The sequence below is a fragment of the Arachis ipaensis genome, chromosome B06 (assembly GCF_000816755.2).
Source record: "Arachis ipaensis cultivar K30076 chromosome B06, Araip1.1, whole genome shotgun sequence".
Lineage (NCBI taxonomy): Eukaryota > Viridiplantae > Streptophyta > Magnoliopsida > Fabales > Fabaceae > Arachis > Arachis ipaensis.
In genome coordinates, this window is record NC_029790.2 from 70,795,602 (window position 1) to 70,815,690 (window position 20,089).

At 37.7% G+C, this 20,089-nt stretch overlaps 1 long non-coding RNA gene across 1 annotated transcript; it reads left to right on the forward strand.

The window, feature by feature from the left end:
- Nucleotides 8,153–10,580, forward strand: LOC110263355. The gene is made up of 2 exons (XR_002348838.1): nucleotides 8,153–8,463; nucleotides 10,376–10,580. It is a non-coding gene; the product is annotated as an uncharacterized LOC110263355 (long non-coding RNA).

A 20,089-nucleotide genomic window follows, 5' to 3' on the forward strand; every position in this document is an offset into this window, starting at 1 on the left:
GCGGCCGAGACCTTACCGCCGCCGTTGTTGTGCTGCACGTGAGAGTGAGAGAGAGACACACACAGAATGAGCGTCGCGAGAATCAACGGAGGGAGGCACGGTTCGGTCCTGTTGCCGTAGCGGGTTGCGCCTGATCACCATCGCAGAAGCTCCATCGTCGTTGTTGCACATGCACAGAGGAGGGACCTTTCATCTGCCGCCGCGGCCACCGGAATCTTTGGTCACCGCTGGTATGCGAAATTGCTACTCAGGTTGTGAATTGTTGTTCGAAATTGATTCCCTGGCAATGGCACCAGAAATGGATGCAGAGGACCATGGTCTAAACATATCTTCACAACTTCGCATAACTAACCAGCAAGTGCACTGGGTCGTCCAAGTAATACCTTACGTGAGTAAGGGTCGAATCCCACGGAGATTGTCGGTATGAAGCAAGCTATGGTCACCTTGTAAATCTCAGTCAGGAGGATATCAAATGGTTATGGAGTTTTCGAACATAATATAATAAAATAGGGATAGAAATACTTATGTAATTCATCGGAGAGAATTTCAGATAAGCGAATGGAGATGCTTTCATTCCTCTGAACCTCTGCTTTCCTGCTATCTTCATCCAATCAGTCTTACTCCTTATGATGATTGTCACGTTCATCACATTCAGGTTGAAGAGCGAATGAATATCTTAGAAGCGAAATAAGATGAATTGAATAGAAAACAGTAGTACTTTGCATTAATCTTTGAGGAACAGCAGAGCTCCACACCTTAATCTATGGAGTGTAGAAATTCTACCGTTAAAAATACATAAGTGAAAGGTCCAGGCATGGTCGAATGGCCAGCCCCTCTGATCTAAGAACCAGGCATCCAAAGATGACTAATACAATAGTAAAAGGTCCTATTTATAATAAACTAGCTACTAGGGTTTACAGAAGTAAGTAATTGATGCATAAATCCACTTCCGGGGCCCACTTGGTGTGTGCTTGGACTGAGCTTTAACTTTCCACGTGCAGAGGCCATTTGTGGAGCTGCACGCCAGGTTTCGATCCTTTTCTGGCATTCAACTCTGGTTTTTGATCCATTTCTGGCGCTGAACTCCAGAATTGGGTAGAGAGCTGGCGTTGAACGCCAGTTTGCGTCATCTAAACTTGGGCAAAGTATGGACTATTATATATTGCTGGAAAGCCCTGGATGTCGACTTTCCAACGCAATTGGAAGCGCGCCATTTCAAGTTTTGTAGCTCCAGAAAATCCACTTTGAGTGCAGGGAGGTCAGAATCCAACAGCATCAGCGGTCCTTCTTCAACCTCTGAATCTGATTTTTGCTCAAGTCCCTCAATTTCAGTCAGAAAATACCTGAAATCACAGAAAAACACACAAACTCATAGTAAAGTCCAGAAATGTGAATTTAACATAAAAACTAATGAAAACATCCCTAAAAGTAACTAGATCCTACTAAAAACATACTAAAAACAATGTCAAAAAGCGTATAAATTATCCGCTCATCACAACACCAAACTTAAATTGTTGCTTGTCCCCAAGCAACTGAAAATCAAATAGGATAAAAAGAAGAGAATATACTATAAATTTCAAACTATCAATGAAATAGAGCTTCAATCATATGAGCCGGACTTATAGCTTTTTGCCTCTTGAATAGTTTTGGCATCTCACTTTATCCATTAAAGTTCAGAATGATTGGCTCTATAGGAATTCAGAGTTTAGATAATGTTATTGACTCTCCTAGTTCAGTATGATGATTCTTGAACACAGCTATTTTATGAGTCTTGGCCGTGGCCCTAAGCACTTTGTTTTCCAGTATTACCACCGGATACATAAATGCCACAGACACATAATTGGGTGAACCTTTTCAGATTGTGACTCAGCTTTGCTAAAGTCCCCAATTAGAGGTGTCCAAGGTTCTTAAGCACACTCTTCTTTTGCTTTGGACCTTGACTTAAACCACTCGGTCTCAAGTTTTCACTTGACACCTTCACGCCACAAGCACATGGTTAGGGACAGCTTGGTTTAGCCGCTTAGACCAGGATTTTATTCCTAGGCCCTCCTATCCACTGATGCTCAAAGCCTTGGGATCCTTTTTATTTGCCCTTTTTTTTTAAGAGAGGTGATGGATTCATAGGACATTCATAACTTTTAAGACAAAGTTACTAACTACTAATGATCATGTAATGAAGACACAAACATAGATAAGCACACAACATAGAAAACGAAAAACAGAAGAAATAAGAACAAGGAATGAATCCTCCTTAGTGATGGTGGCGTTTCCTTCTTGAGGAACCAATAATGTCCTTGAGCTCTTCTATGTCTCTTCCTTATCTTTGTTGCTCCTCCCTCATTGCTTTTTGATCTTCTCTTATTTCATGGAGCATGATGGAGTGCTCTTGATGTTCCACCCTTAGTTGCTTCCAATAATTGTGTGGAAGAAAATGTCTCCCCTGAGGTATCTTAGGGATCTCTTGATTTGCAGTCAAATGTTCTACCACTGAGCTATAGACCCTTGATGGAAGCTTTTGTCTTCCCTTTCCTCTTTCTAGAGGTTTCTCTGGCCTTAGGTGCCATCAATGGTTATGAAAAAAAACAAAAAAGCTATGCTTTTACCACACCAAACTTAGAATGTTGCTCGCCCTCGAGCAAAAGAAGAAAGAATAGAAGAAGGAGAAGAAGATATGAAGGAGATGGATGGATGTGTGTATTTGGCCATATGGGTGGGATTGGGTGGGAGAGAGATGTTGAATTTTGAAGGTAGTGGTGTATGGATGTGAGTGGTGAATGGAAAAACAGAAGGGATGATCATGAATGGAGAGAGGGAGGGTGAGGTGGGTGGGGATCGTGTGAGATTCACAGATCCTGAGATGATCCTGTGGGGTCCACAGATCCTAAGATGATCCTGTGGGGTCCACAGATTCTGAGGTGTCAAAGATTTACATCCCTGCACCCATTAGGCATGTAAAATGCCCTTGCACACAACTCTGGGCATTCAGCGCCAGGTTGGTGCCCATTTTGGGCGTTCAACGCCCATTTGTTGCCATTTCTGGCGTTGAACGCCAGAACCATGCTTGTTCTGGGCGTTCAGCGCCAGGATGTTGCTCATTTTGGGTGTTCAGCGCCAGAACCATGCTCTGTTCTGGCGTTGAACGCCAGGCAGATGCTTCCTCCAGGGTGTGATTTTTCTTCTGCTGTTTTTTATTCCGCTTTCAATTTTTATATTTATTTTGTGACTCCATATGATCATGAACCTATAAAGACATATAACTAAGAAAAATATAGTTAGATAAATAAAAATTGGGTTGCCTCCCAACAAGCGCTTCTTTAATAGAACATATAACGACATATAACAGTGGGCTCTCATGGAGCCTCACAGATGTTCAGAGCATTGTTGAGACTCTCCAACACCAAACTTAGAGTTTGGATATGGGAGTTCAACACCAAACTTAGAGTTTGGTTGTGGCCTCCCAACACCAAACTTAGAGTTTGACTGTGGGGGCTTTGTTTGACTCTGCTTTGAGAGGAGCTTTTTATGCTTCCTCTCCATGGATGCAGAGAGAGATCCTTGAGTTGTAAACACAAGGTTGTCCTTATTCAATTGAAGGATTAATTCTCCTCTGTCCACATTAATCACAGCTCTTGCTGTGGCTAGGAAAGGTCTTCCTAGGATGATGGATTCATCCTCTTCCTTTCCAGTATCCAGGACTATGAAATCAGTAGGTAGGGGTTTCAGTGACTCTTTTACTCAGCTGGACCACTTGTGCCTCCAAATTTCTAATGGAGGACCTTGTTTCATTCATGAAACTTATAGTGGCCTTAGATAGATCAGAGACTAAGTTTGCTAAGCTAGATGAGTTCTGCTCAGAATTCTCTGTCTGTTGCTGAGTGGATGATGGAAAAGGCTTGCCATTGCTAAACCTGTTTCTTCAACCATTATTAAAGCCTTGTTGAGGCTTTTGATCCTTCCATGAGAAATTTGGATGATTTCTCCATAATGAGTTATAGGTGTTTCCATAAGGTTCACCCATGTAATTTACCTCTGCTATTGCAGGGTTCTCAGGATCATAAGCTTCTTCTTCAGAAGATGCCTCTTGAGTACTGTTGGATGCAGCTTGCAATCCATTCAGACTCTGGGAAATCATATTGACTTGCTGAGTCAATATTTTATTCTGAGCCAATATGGCATTCAGAGTATCAATTTCAAGAACTCCCTTCTTCATAGGCGTTCCATTACTCACAGGGTTCCTCTCAGAAGTGTACATGAACTGGTTATTAGCAACCATGTCAATGAGTTCTTGAGCTTCTACAGGCGTTTTCTTTAGGTGAATGGATCCACCTGCAGAAGTATCCAATGACATCTTTGATAGCTCAGATAAACCATCATAGAATATATCCAGGATGGTCCATTCTGAAAGCATGTCAGAAGGACACTTTTTGGTCAGTCCTTTGTATCTCTCCCAAGCTTCATAGAGGGATTCACCTTCTTTCTGTCTGAAGGTCTGAATGTCCACTCTAAGTTTACTAAGCTTTTGAGGAGGAAAGAACTTGGCTAAGAAAGCCTTGACCAGCTTATCCCAAGAGTTCAGGCTGTCTCTGGGTTGAGAGTCCAACCAGATTCTAGCTCTGTCTCTTACAGCAAAAGGGAAAAGCATGAGCCTGTAGACTTAAGGATCTACTCCATTAGTCTTAACAGTATCACATATCTGCAAGAATTCAGTTAAGAACTGAAAAGGATCTTCAGGTGGAAGTCCATGAAACTTGCAGTTCTGCTGCATCAGAGAAACTAATCGAGGTTTCAGCTTAAAGTTGTTTGCTCCAATGGCAGGAATGGAGATGCTTCTTCCATGTAAATTGGAATTAGGTGCAGTAAAGTCACCAAGCATCCTCCTTGCATTATTATTATTTTCGGCTGCCATCTCCTCTTCCTGTTCGAAAATTTCTGAAAGGTTATCTCTGGATTGTTGTAATTTAGCTTCTCTTAGTTTTCTCTTCAAAGTCCTTTCAGGTTCTGGATCTGCTTCAACAAGAATATTCTTGTCCTTGCTCCTGCTCATATGACAAAGAAGAGGGCACAGAAAAAAATAATAATAATAATATGGATCCTTTATACCACAGTATAGGGATCCCTTTGTGAGTGGAAGAAAAGAGGGAGACAAAGAATGTGATGTAAAGAAAGAAACACAACTGTAAGGAGGGCAGAGATGTGAGATGAGATGTTAGTAAATGAATAAATAAATAGAATAAGATGGGAGAGGGAGAATTTTCGAAAATAATTTTTGAAAAAGAGTTAGTGATTTTCGAAAATAGTTTTTGAAAAATGTTAGTAGTTTTCGAAAATTAAGATTTAAAAATTAAAATAATTAGTTAATTAAAAAGAAATTTTGAAAAAGAAGGAAGGGATTTTCGAAAATGAGAGAGAGAGAGTTAGTTAGGTAGTTTTAAAAAAGATAAGAAACAAACAAAAAGTTAGTTAATTAGTTGAAACAAATTTTGAAAAGATAAGAAGTTAGGAAGTTAGAAAAGATATTTTGAAATCAAATTTTTGAAAAAGATGAGATAAGAAGATATTTTTAAAAAGATATGATTGAAATTAGTTTTTGAAAAAGATTTAAATTTTAAAATCACAATTAATGACTTGATTCATAAGAAATCACAAGATATGATTCTAGAACTCAAAGTTTGAATCTTTCTTAACAAGTAAGTAACAAACTTGAAATTTTTGAATCAAAACATTAATTGTTATTGTTATTTTCGAAAATTTGGTATACAAATAAGAAAAATATTTTTGAAAAATATTTTTAGAATTTTCGAAAATAACTAAGAAAAAAATGAAAAAGATTTGATTTTTGAAAAAGATTTTGAAAAAGATAAGATTTTTAAATTGAAAATTTGATTTGACTCATAAAAACAACTAGATTTTAAAAATTTTTGAAAAAGTCAAATCTAATTTTCGAAATTATGAGAGAAAAGAGGGAAAGATATTTTTTTGATTTTTTTAATTTTTATAATGAGAGAGAAAAACAAGAAAAATGATGCAATGCATGAAAGTTATGGATCAAAACAATGAATGCATGCAAGAATGCTATGAATGTCAAGATGAACACCAAGAACACTATGAAGATCATGATGAACATCAAGAACACAATTTTGAAAAAATTTTTAATGCAAAGAAAACATGCAAGACACCAAACTTAGAATTCTTTAATGCTTAGACACTAAGAATTCAAGAATGCATATGAAAAACAAGAAAAGACACAAAACATGCACATGCAAAGATCAAACAAGAAGACTTACCAAGAACAACTTGAATATCATGAAGAACACTATGAATGCATGATTATTTTCGAAAAAATGCAAGATGCACATGCAATTGACACCAAACTTATAACATGACTCAAGACTCAAACAAGAAACACAAAAAATATTTTTTGATTTTTATGATTTTCTAAATTTTTTTGGATTTTTCGAAAATTAATTGAAAAAGGAAAATAAGGATTTCAAAATTTTTAATATGAATTCCAGGAATCTTGCCATGTTAGTCTAAAGCTTCAGTCCAGGAATTAGACATGGCTCACTAGCCAGCCAAGCTTTCAATGAAAGCTCCGGTCCAAAACACTAGACATGGCCAATGGCCAGCCAAGCTTCAGCAAGATATCAGAATATACTGCTCATTACTTATCAAATATGTAACTTGCCTCTATGCTGATGGTTTGGAAGCCTCAGTCCAAAAGAATTTAGACATGGCTTTGCAGCCAGCCAGGCTTCACATGCTTCATGAAACACTAGAATTCATTTTTAAAAAATTTTGAAGAAAAACATATTTTTGAAAACATTTTTATTTTTTTCGAAAACAGATGAGAAATTTTCGAAATATTTTTGCAAAATTTTTTTTTTTTGAAAAGAAAACAAAAAGAAAATTACCTAATCTGAGCAACAAGATGAACCGTCAGTTGTCCAAACTCGAACAATCCCCGGCAACGGCACCAAAAACTTGGTGTTGTTGCCGGATCAGACTTGGCACTGATGTTACCGGACCAAAAGCTTGCCGAAAACTCAAACAATCCCCGGCAACGGCGCCAAAAACTTGGTGCGCAGAAATTGTGATTACACTTTAATTATGTAAAATTCATCGCTCTTTCTTTCCCTGGTAATGGCGCCAAAAACTTGGTGCCAATACCATGGTTCACAACTTCGCACAACTAACCAGCAAGTGCACTGGGTCGTCTAGGTAATACCTTACGTGAGTAAGGGTCGAATCCCACGGAGATTGTCGGTATGAAGCAAGCTATGGTCACCTTGTAAATCTCAGTCAGGTTTCAGGTTGAAGTGCGAATGAATATCTTAGAAGCGAAATAAGAAGAATTGAATAGAAAATAGTAGTACTTTGCATTAATCTTTGAGGAACAGCAGAGCTCCACACCTTAATCTATGGAGTTTAGAAACTCTACCGTTAAAAATACATAAGTGAAAGGTCCAGGCATGGCTGAATGGCCAGCCCCTCTGATCTAAGAACCAGGCGTCCAAAGATGACTATTACAATAGTAAAAGGTCCTATTTATAATAAACTAGCTACTAGGGTTTACATAAGTAAGTAATTGATGCATAAATCCACTTCCGGGGCCCACTTGGTGTGTGCTTGGGCTGAACTTTAACTTTCCACGTGCAGAGGCCATTTGTGGAGTTGAACGCCAGGTTTTGATCCATTTCTGGCGTTCAACTCTGGTTTTTGATCCATTTATGGCGCTGAACTCCAGAATTGGGCAGAGAGCTGGCGTTGAACGCCAGTTTGCATCGTTTAAACTTGGGCAAAGTATGGACTATTATATATTGCTGGAAAGCCCTGGATGTCTACTTTCTAACGCAATTGGAAGCGTGCCATTTCAAGTTCTGTAGCTCCAGAAAATCTACTTTGAGTGCAGGGAGATCAGAATCCAACAACATCAGCAGTCCTTCTTCAACCTCTGAATCTGATTTTTGCTCAAGTCCCTCAATTTCAGTCAGAAAATACCTGAAATCACAGAAAAATACACAAACTCATAGTAAAGTCCAAAAATGTGAATTTAACATAAAAACTAATGAAAACATCCCTAAAAGTAACTAGATCCTACTAAAAACATACTAAAAACAATGTCAAAAAGCGTATAAATTATCCGCTTATCAACCGCCATCATTAGTGCTTGTCTCAATGGAGCCACTGGCGGGGTGTTGCTGCTGCCGGAACCACCGCGGGGTGTTGCTAGGAATCGCTGCTGCCCTGCTTCCACTAAACTTAGGTTTAACATCCATTGGCCTGGAGCCGCTTCTGCTTTCGATTCTATTGAATTTGAAATCTTCATTTTGTTGCAACCATGATCACTGTTGTGGGAGCTAACGCCCCTGCTATCTTGATTGAAACTGTTGCATAGCTAGTATTGGTCCAGCCAGCTGCCTCGCTATAATCCCGCCTCCGGGTTCTTTTAAGCGCGACATCGAGGTAGGGGGTTTAAAACGATTTCAATTTAAGAATGCGTACAAGGTTTATTGAATAACTGCAAATAGATTTAATATCTGTGAGTAATTGATTGACTATGTGAATATTGAATTGTGGCTGAAATTGTGATTAGAATGGTTGAGATTGTTATTTGGAATTGTTGATTAGTGATATTGATTAATTATGTGGATTGGGAATTGTTTGATGACTAATTGTTGAGAATTTCTGAATTTTAAAGGGTTATGTTGGGTTTGTTGCCGTTGAGCTGTTATTTGGTATATTCTAATGTTAGTGAACTTGGTTGGTGGTTGATTTGGAGTTGGTTTTGAGGGGTATTGAAGGGTTGGATTTTGAATACAAAATGGTTTGCTGAAAATTAGGTTCTCTTGAAATTAAACGGCAACTTTGAAAGTGAATCAGTGGCTCTATAGTGACTAAAATGATGAGAATTTAAATGTTAAGTAAATTATATTAAGTGTGATTGTTGAGATTTAATTTTGAAGGTTTCATATTAACTGGAACATTAGTTATGATTTTTCAAAGTTAAGTCGTGAATCTGATTTTCTGCACTACTTTAAATGAAATTAGAAACTTTGAAAAGCTATAACTAATTCTATGATTATCGGAATTGCGTGGAACTAAGTCCAGATTAAGCTTGGGAATATAGGGAGCTGAACTGGTGAATTTGATACTTTTTCATTAAGTTCATGATTTATGGTAAATTTTTGAATTATGGATGTCAAATCTGGTTTTTCTGCAGAACGTTTAATACAACAGCAACTTGTTTCCTCTATTAAAAATTCTCCAGTTTGAATTTTGAAATGGAACAAATTTTAAATGAAACTCTGGTCCTAGTAATTTAATTTCATAAAATTTTAGAATTTTTAGAGTTGTGTTTTTAAGGATATGAATTTTTAAAGTAACATGTATTATGCAGTAAAAGTCAGGTTTTGTTTTCTAAGTCAGTAACTTTGAGACTTTATAATTTTTAATTCTGGAATGATATTAAGATGCAACCAATTGGAGGTGAAAGTTGAGTATGTTTAGTACATATGATTCAAATTTCAGGGTTTTCCATGTATTAATAAGTGAGTTATGGGACTTGGAAGAGGTTACGTTTAATGATTTGTAAAACAGAATTCTGCAGAAAATTACCTAACTTTCAAGCTATGTAACTCCTTCATTAAAATTGGTATGACCCTGGAACCAATTTAGAAAGAAATTTGGGTAAGTTAAGTTTAACCACATTAATTTTGAAGGTGTTTGGATTTAATTTGGATTTTATATGAAATTTCAAATGTTGTATGCTGCTGCTGTCTTCTGGTTTCAAAACACTGCAGAACAGTCACGGTTTTGCTTATATTCCCGAAGCTAGAGTCAGCGAAAAATTATGATTTTTGATTTAATAGAAAGCTTAATCCGAGACGGTCGCATGGATATAAAGTTTGCGTAATTCCGAATTCATTTGATATTTTAAAAGCAAAATGGAAATCAGGCTGCCAGGTTGTGTTGACAATTATTTTGGATATGGAATTTAAGAAATAGATTTTATATACTATTATCAAATATTTTTGAGAATATATATTATTGTGGCAACTGCTGAAAGAGGCTGATGAAATGTTGAGAAAGAAGGAACCCGTAAGGGTGGCTAAGTTCTATTTTTAAAGGAGATTATGTCTTTGGATAATTAATTGATGTTCTAAAGAAGGTTTTAGATTTTTGAAAGTTGAGCCATTGGTTTTCAAAAGAAGTGTATATAAGGCGAGCGATGAATACTGTGAATGAAAGTAGTTTTCTTTTCAATGTCTCTAAATGAAATTAACTATTTGCGCTATATTCTTTACTTTCACGGCATTCTCGACCTCTACTGAGAACATGTGGTTTGGTTCTCACCCCAAATTTTCTACCCTTTTAGCGACAGGTTTGAAGACGCAATTTGAAGCTGCGAGCGATCAGTAGGCTTTCTTTATGGTTTTAATTGCTTCCATAGAGTCCCCTCGCTATTGTCCTTTGAGAATTCATTTTACATAGAGGGGTAGGTTTAGTATATTGTATTTGAGTTTTATTTGGTCTCTTTTGTATAAGAATTATTATCAATAATATCTATGTGATTATTATTATTTGTGAATGTTTGAATTATGACTTTAATGAACAAAAAAATTTTTTTTTTCTGGAATTTTCTTAAAACTGAAACGCGAACTCGATACAAAGGCTCAGTAATTAAGTATTTAATATTAGAAAAGGTCACGTAACGTTCTTTCTAGTAGAAATACCCTGACTTAAGCAAGGTATTTTGCTGGAAGGGATGTTACACATGAAGCCATGGGGGTTCCTTGAGTGTCCGAACATCGGGAAGCTAATCGATTGATTGTTTGATCCAATTGGTGAAGAGTTGCATGAAATTTATCCACTGTTTCCTTGAGACGTTCCTTGAAATTTATCCAATTGGTTCATAGCTATGTTGAGGAGGTGGTTCATAGGTATATGATGGGGCTTGTTGGTAACTACAAGGGGGTCCACCATATCCATCATCTTGGTATGCACCTCGGAATGGCTCTTGACCATAGTAATTTGGTAGGTGTTGGTTGTCACGAGAAGGTCCACCATAACTATTGTCTTGCCATGCATTGTAGAATGGTCGTCGTCCATGGTATCTTGGAAGGTGTTGTTGCCTAAAAGGTTGATCAGATCCTCGTGGCTCCTTCCATCTGTGATTGTTTCGACCTTGATGCATGTTCTTGTTATAATTTCCATTCCTTACAGCAACATTGGAACCAAACTTAAAGCCAAAGGGGTGAGAACTCATGGTAGCTAATAAAAGAAATAAAAAAAAACAGAAATAAAAATAAATGAATAGGTAAAAGAAAATATTTACAATAACCAATAATAAGGCACACAGTTGTAATTCCCCGGCAATGACGCCATTTTTGATGATTGGATTCCTGCCAGTAAAGAATTTTTATAAAAATAATCACGTTGTAAGTATAGTCTCTAAACCAACAGAGAATCCTTTCGTACAAAAATTTTGTTGTCACAAGTAACAAAACCCAATAAAATTTATAACCGAAGTATTTAAACCTCGGGTCGTCTTCTCAAGGAATTACAGGGAGGTGTGAATTATTATTGATTATGGAATAAGGCGTGTTTTTGGGTTTTTGAAATAGAGAACAAGTAATTTAAATGGCAGGAAAAATAAATTAATAATTATAAAGACTCTTGGCAAGGTAGGAGAACTGGAAATCCCATCCTAGTTATCCTTATCAGGTGTGATGAGAATTATTTATCGCTCCCACTTAGTTAACCCTTACTAAATAAAGGAAAGTCAAGTGGACCAATCAATTTGATCCTCAAGTCCTAGTAAACTCCTGTTGAAAGACTAGCTTTAGAGCGATCTAAATTAATTAGCGAGAATTCCAATTTTCAATCAACTGCTGAGTCTAATAACTCAAGTGTTACCAATTACTTAACCAAAACCAAAAGGAGAAAAATCTAAATTAAATTGAAAGCATCATAAATAGAATAAAACAATCATAAATCTAAAATACCTCAAATTATATTAAATAGAATATTCAAATCTAACATGGAAAGATTCATAACCCAATTTGGCAACATAAGTAATTAACAAGTAAAAGCATTAGAGCAACTAAAAGTAGAAGAGAACATAAATTAAAGTTGGGAACATTGAACCTGGAATAGAGTAATAACCATAAAGTAAAAAAATCATAATTCTAAAACCTAAGAGAGAGGAGAGAGCCTCTCCCTCTAGAAAACTACATCTAAAACCTAAAATTGTGAATTATGAATGTTGTATGAATTGTTGTCTGGATTCCCCCGTTCTCTGGCTTCTATTCTGTTTTTCTGGGCTTGGATTTGGGCCGAAAAAGGGCCCAAAAATCGCTGGGGGCGACTTCTACAATTTTCTGCACGTGGCGCCCGTCACGCGTGTGCGTGTATCACGCATTCGCGTCATTTGGAGTTTTTCCATGTCACGCGTACGCGTCAGTCATGCATACGCGTCACTCGTGCTTTTTGCTTGGCACGCGTTCGCGTCGTCCAAGCGTGCGCGTCGCCTGTGTTCTAAGCGAGGCACGCGTCTGCATCTTCCATGTGTGCGCGTCGCTGCCATTTCTTCAAAAACTCCATTTTGTGCGTTCCTTCCGTTTTTGCATGTTTTCTTTCTGTCTTCTAAGCCATTCCTGCCCTATAAAGCCTGGAAATACTTAACACACAGATCACGGCATCGAATGGTAATAAAGGATAATTAAAATTAATATTTTTAAAGCATAGGAAACATGTTTTCACATATATCATAAAATAAGGAGGGAATAGTAAAACCATGCAATTCATATGAATAAGTGGGTGGAGAATTGATAAAAACACTCAATTAAGCACAAGATGAATCATAAAATAAGGGTATATCAGTACCAATGCAAACATCATGAGGTCTTTTCAAGGTTGTAATAGGGCTAAGGTAAAGATGAGGGTATATATATGGCTAAGTGAGCTATAAATTGAATCCTTGACTAACCTAAGCTCTTACCTATACACACACTCCATATACTTTTAAATTCATGCCTAGCTACCCAAAATTCCCACTTTTGCATTACATACTCATGCATCAACCTTTCTTTTAATTTTTATCACATATGCATTGATCTTTTCCTTAACTTAACTTAGCATTGGGGTAATTTTGTCCCCTCATTTATTTACTTAATTTTTGAATATTTTTGGATTTTTTTTTGAAAAAATAAACATAACTTATCAATGCACATGGATTTTTGATTTTTCTGATTTCACATTAGTAGGTATCCAAATTCCCAATATTTTATCAATGAAATACTGTATACTTTCACCCAGTTAAATTTCTAACACCAATTAAAAGGATGTAAAAAACGAAAAAGAAAGACATAGATAATGAAAGTAAAAAGAAAAAGAAGAAGAAAACATAAATAAAAGTAATAATGGAAAAGAAAAAAAGGGGGAGAGGAAAAGAACCTTGATGAAGAAGATGAAGAGGGAAAGAAGAAAGGAAAAAGCAAGAAGGAATAAATAAGAGAAAAAGAAGAAAAAAAATTAAGAAGGGAGAAGAAAGAATTAGGATTGGGGGATAAAAGATAAGAATTCTGGTGCAGATCTAGTTAAATTGTGCGACGCATGCGACGCGGACGCGTGCATCACGCGTTCGCGTGAGTTGCATTATTTTCAAGTGATGCGTATGCATGACCAAAATTGTGCTATTGGCGCGAGAGCAGCCTCGCGCACACACAACTCTCTGTTCCATACGCACTATTGCAAAAAATTCAACCGACGCGTGCGCGTGAGGGACGCGCACGCATGGATGGCCTGGAGGGAAAATGACGCGTTCACATCAGGGACCCGCACGCGTGATGTTGTTCGTGCTCCTAGCACCATTCCAGCATCAAGGCATCATAACTCTCTGCCCAAACCTTGTTTACGCCGATTTTGCAGGGCGACGCGTACGCGTGGAAGGCTGATTTTCCAAGTGATGCGGACGCGTCAGGGACCTAACGCGTTCGCGTGGGCGTGTTTGTTCCTAAGGCACGCCACCAGCCATTCTTCTGCGCAACTCTCTGTTTCTTTTCTTCTTTGTTTCACATGTACATATGACGCATATGCGTCAGCGACGCTTGCGCGTCGCGTGCACTTTTTTTTTTAAAAAAAGAATGCGGAATGCAGAATGCAGATGAATATGCAGTAATTATGAGACGAGTCACTAAGAAGAATAAAGTAGAATAAAATAAAATAAAACTAAGAGTGAAACGGAACGATCATACCATAGTGGGTTGTCTCCCACCCAATACTTTGCTTTTACGTTCTTTAGTTGGACGGTCTTCAGGCTCATTCTGCTTCTGTTGGTGGGTCCTCCAAGAGGAAGACCTCTAGTTCTTTGTGTTCCTTCATCTTCCCACCATGATAAAGTTTTAGGCGATGTCCATTGACCTTGATGAATTTGGAGCTAGAAGAATGACGCAGGTGAAAGACTCCATATGGCTTTGCCCTTTTTACTCTGTAGGGACCTTCCCATCTTGATCTCAGCTTACTTGGAATGAACCTCAGTCTGGAGTTATAAAGGAGAACTAACTCCCCTGGTCTGAACTCTATCCTTTTTATGTGCCTATCATGCATAGCCTTCATCTTCTCTTTGTATCGCCTGGAGTTGTCATATGCTTTTAGGCGAAGGTTCTCTAATTCTGATAGTTGCAGCTTCTTTTCAGCGCCAGCTTCCTTAAATCCCACGTTGCACTCCCTCACAGCCCAGAAAGCCTTGTGTTCCACCTCTACTGGAAGGTGGCAAGCCTTTCCGTACACTAAGCGGAAGGGGCTCATCCCAATGGGTGTCTTGTACGCTGTCCGATACGCCCAGAGTGCATCGACAAGTGGGTAATTATCAGTGGTAAGACTTGGAAGAGGTTGATCAAGAGATGGAGATTCAAGAAGAAGAAGCACAACCTTCCATGCCCTTGGAAAGCAATGAAGAGGTGATTGAATTGGAAGAAAGCTACCAAGAGGAAGAGGTTGAAATTGAAGAAGCTTACAAAGAGGTGGTAATTATCAGAGAAGAGCACAAGGGAGTGGAGCTTGCAATTTCATTAAAAACACCTCCCCCTAAGTTGCCATCATCCTTCACAACATTCAAGTGGGTAAAACTCATATCCCTTAGCTTTCTGATTCCACTTGAATATGGGCTACTGGAGACGGATGGTCAACTTAGAGCTCTTTGTGGCATTAAGAGTAAGAGGAAGATGGTCAGTGGTAAGAATTGTCCTGCAAGGTTCATTATGGTTAGAAGCTTTAAGTTTAAATGCAAGGGTTGGTGTAAAGCTCAATTGAATGGGTCTAGGAAGTTGTTTGGATGCTTCAGTGAGAATTCTAAAGCTGAACCACCCGGATGGAATCATGATAATCAACTTGAAGACGGGTGTAAAAGCAAGATTTGGGATCCTGGAATCTATGCTGACAATCATCACCCCGGGAGCCTAAGGATCTGTTTGAAGCTTCTTAAGGGCTTTACATGCCTAGTTTGGGACCCCGGAGGTTATTGGAAGTTCAAACATTGGTGGAGATTCCTGGATGAGTTCAAGCACAAGCCACCATAACAAAGGACTCCCCAAATGTCCAACTTAAGGACTTTAACTAAAAGTGCTAGGTGGGAGACAACCCACCATGCTATGATTGTTCCTTTTTCATTTAGTTTTATTTGTTTTTGAGTTTTATTTTATTTTATTATATTGAACCTGGAGTTTTGCATCACATTCATATTAACACTGCATTTTTCATTGTTTTTTCAGATTAAAAAAAAAAACACACGCACGTGACGCGGCAGCGTCGCTGACGCGTCCGCGTCACTAGTGCGTTGGGAAGAAAATACGGTTGAACAGAGAGTCACACGAAAGCGTGGCTGGAGGTACGCTAATGGCACAAATTGGTCCACACGACTGCGTTGTTGACGCGTCCGCGTCATATGAGAAACATGCCTCCCACGCGACCGCGTCACCTATGCGGCCGCGTGACCTGAAATCGGCGTAAAAAGGGTGTATGGCAGAAAGTTGAGCTGGAGTTGGGCTGGACTCGTGCTGGAAGCCCAAGCCCTCCCACGCATCCGCATGCCCCACGCGTCCGTGTCATTTTGAAAAAAAAAAAGGCCATTCACGCGATCGCGTCAACCACGCGACCGCGTCACCCAGATTTTTGGCAAAAAGAGTTTCGAACAGAGAGTTGCGCGACCGCGAAGCTGCACTCGCACCAATCGCACAAAACAGGCCATGCGTCCACGTGCCCCACGCTTTCGCGTCACCTGACCTTATTGTGCACCACGCGACCGCGTCACCCACGCAACCGCATCGCCAGCGTCGCACAACCTATCCAGATTAGTGCCAATTATCTTATCTTTTCTTTTCTAATCCTTATTTCTTCTATCTTTCCTTCTTTCTTCTTTCTTTCTCTTCTATCCCTTTAATTTAATGCATTTATTTGTTCTTTCCTTTTTCTTTTTCAATTCTTTTTCATGCATTTTTATGTTGGTGTTGGAGTTTTATTTGGATAAGTGCCTTAATTTATTTGAGCATGTGGCTATTCTGAGGAAAGATTTGACAATTGACATTTACTTATGGCTCTCATATACATTTGGATTACATTATTTTCATCCCTATTTTTAACTTGCACACCCAATGTATTTGAGATTATCATTCACAATTGTCATCATTACACATGCTCTTTAATTTGGCACATTTATGCTTGAGCTATGCTTCTCATGCCTATTATTTGCATGTTTTTATCCTCTTGTATTTAATTATTTTGAATTGCCCCTTTTGATCTTTATTGTTGTCTTTCCTACATGTTGTAGCTACCATGTAGTTGGGCTATCATCTTTCCTTTGGCATTCCTTATCACTTGGAATTTCCTCCCTTCTAGTCTTAGTTTTCTATATTTTACACTCTTCCTTTTTCTTCCTCCTTAGGCATGGGTACCAAGAAAGAAAAAGAGAAGGTCGCTGACAAAACACCAGCAAGGAAAGGAACCAAGAGATCTCCAACTAAGGCACCTCCATCTACAAGCGTCAGTTGGAGCAACCCATCCACCTGCACATCTCAGCATGCACCGAGGATGGTGCAATCTTTAAGTATGGGGAGGTCGATACCGATCTCCATGGGTTAGTTACTCCTCTATCTCAACACCAATGATTTATTTTCCTTATTCATTGTTGCATTTGCATGTTTGATTGCATATTTGTTTAATTTTTTGCATATTTTACCACTTGGCTGAAGTAATATTTTCTTTTTCAAGAAACTTTTTAGAGAATTTCACTAATTTGAATAAAATTTAATGTTACACTTGTTTGAAGAGATATTATACTGGAACATGGTTTAGAACTCGAACACACAAAACCTGTGAGGTTTTTGAGCCTATTTGAATTGGTTACATTTTATCAACCAAAATTCTGTTTTAGTGTGTATTTTTCTCTCTAAAATTGTGATCTTTGTCTTGCTTAATTCTATATTTCGATTGTTTGATGTATACATGCACTTATATGATTGAGGCCTTTGTTTCACTGAGCTTACATACCCATATGGCCTTACCTTTCATTATCCTTTGCAAACCAATTTGAGCATATTTTACCCCTTTGTTCTTTACTTTGGCACATCATTAACTCTAAGCAGAAAACAATATTATCCTTAATTTGAATCCTTGGTTAGCTTAGACTAGTGAGAGTGCTCATGAATTAAGTGTGGGAAAAAGTGGGTTTGGAAATATTTGGTTTAAGAATTGGGTGTTATATATCTTTAGGAAAATGTGAAAGAAATGTTTAGGACATGTTCATGCATTCAATAATTTAATCATATGCATTGAGAAAAACAAAAAAAAATAAAAATATAATATAAAAAAAAGAAGAAAAAGAGAAAAAGAGGAGAAAAAGAGCAAATAAAGTAAAAAGGGGACAAAATGCCCCAAAGTAAGTGAAAGCAATGCATATGTACTGTACTTGAAATTAGAATGCATGAATATGTGGAAAACATGATTAATGGATAGTTAGATATTATATTATGATTACATGGATTGTCTAAAGTTAGGTGGCAAGTTTAAGTTAATTAAGGATTCAGATTTTAGTCCACTTGGCCAAATACAATCCTACCTTGACCCTAACCCCATTACAACCCTTAAAAGACCTCTTGATTTGTGTATTTGTGCATTAAATTTATGTTGATTGTTAGATGAAGAGCAAGCCTTAGAAAGCAAGGTTAGTAGAGAATTGAGAGAATCGAACCTTAAACACTTGAGTGATTAGAGTGTATACACTACCAGTGAGGGTTCGATGCTCAATTCCTTGTTCGCTGCTTTCATGAGCTATTTTCTTCTTACAAGTCTATTTGTACTTCATTTTCATGATTTGAATTAGTGAAATCCAGTTCATATTTCTTCTTGAAGGATTTGTTTACTTTTAACCAAGTAGATAGAAACATTTTGCATGTAGTTGCATTCATATAAGATAGGTTGCATTTCATACATCCTACCATTCCTCTTCACTTTTTTAGCTTCTCTTGAGCTTAGCATGATGACATGCTAATGTTTAAGTGTGGGGAGGTTGATAAACCACTATTTCATGGTTTATCTTGTGCTCAATTGAGTGGTTTTTATCAACTCTTTTCCCATTTTTTCATACTATTTGCATGGTTTTACAATTGCCTTCCAAATTATGTGCTTTGATTGAAAACATGCTTCTTTGGCCTTATATTTGCTAATATTAAATCCTCTCTTATCACCATTAGATGCCTTGATATGTGTGTTAAGTGATTTCAGAAATTACAGGGCAGGAATGGCTCAGAGGGTAGAAAGGAAGCATGCAAAAGTGGAAGGAATACAAGAAGTTGAAGAAGTTGCTAAGCTGTCCAGCCTGACCTCTCTGCACTCAAATGGCTATAACTTGAGCTACATAAGTCCAAAGGACGCGGTTCTAGTTGCGTTGGAAAGCTAACGTCCGGGGCTTCGATTTTATATATAATATGCCATTGTTGCTCTGACGCTAGGTGACGCGACCGCGTGCTCCATGCGGCCGCGTCGCAGTGACAGAAATTCAGCATGTTTGAATTCGCAACCAGCGAATTCTGGGCTGTTTCTGACCTAGTTCTCGGCCCAAAAAACACAGATTAGAGGCTATAAATTGGAGGAATGTATCCATTCATAAACAAGCTTTCATATTCACAAATTTAGGAGTAGATGTAGTTTTTAGAGAGAGAGGTTCTCTCCTCTATCTTAGGATTAGGATTTAGGATTTCTCTTAGTTTTAGGAGTGCCTCTAAATCCCAGGTTCAATGTTCTTTTACTTTATATTTATCTCTTCTTTTTAGATACTTTAATGCTTATATTAGTTATGTTGCCTATTTGGCTTATGCTACATTCATGTTATGGTTTTCTTTGAATTAATATTATTTGAGGTATTTCAGTTATTATTGCTTTCTTTTATTTACATGATTATTGCTTCCCATCTGAAGGCATTTTTATTCCAGTAGATTTACTTTTTCCCTTTTGGTTTTGGTTAAGAAATTAGTAACTCAGGAGTTATCTAATTCAACAGCATAATTGATAATTGTTATCTTGCCAATTGAATTGAACTTCAATAATCCCAATCTTTTCTTAGGAAATAAATAGGATTCAAAGATCAAACCAATTTGTCCCTTGACCTTCCTTTGCTTTAGTAAGGGTTAACAAAGTGGAATTAAGATTCAATTTTCATCATCATTGATAAGTATAATTAAGACTGGACTTCCAATTTCTCATACCTTGCCAAGAGTTTATTTTATTATTATTATTATTTTATTTTACTTGTCATATAACATATTCCCTCCTTACTTCCAAAACCCCAATTTACAAACTCATAACCAATAATAAGAACATACCTCCCTGCAATTCCTTGAGAAGACGACCCGAGGTTTAAATACTCGATTATCAATTTTAAAGGGGTTTGTTACTTGTGACAACCAAACGTTTGTACGAAGGGATTTCTGTTGGTTTAGAGGCTATATCTACAACGCGACTGTTTTTATAAAATTCTTTACTGGCAAAAGTCCTAACGTCAGTACTCCAGTCCTTCCTATGAGGCTTTACTATCATT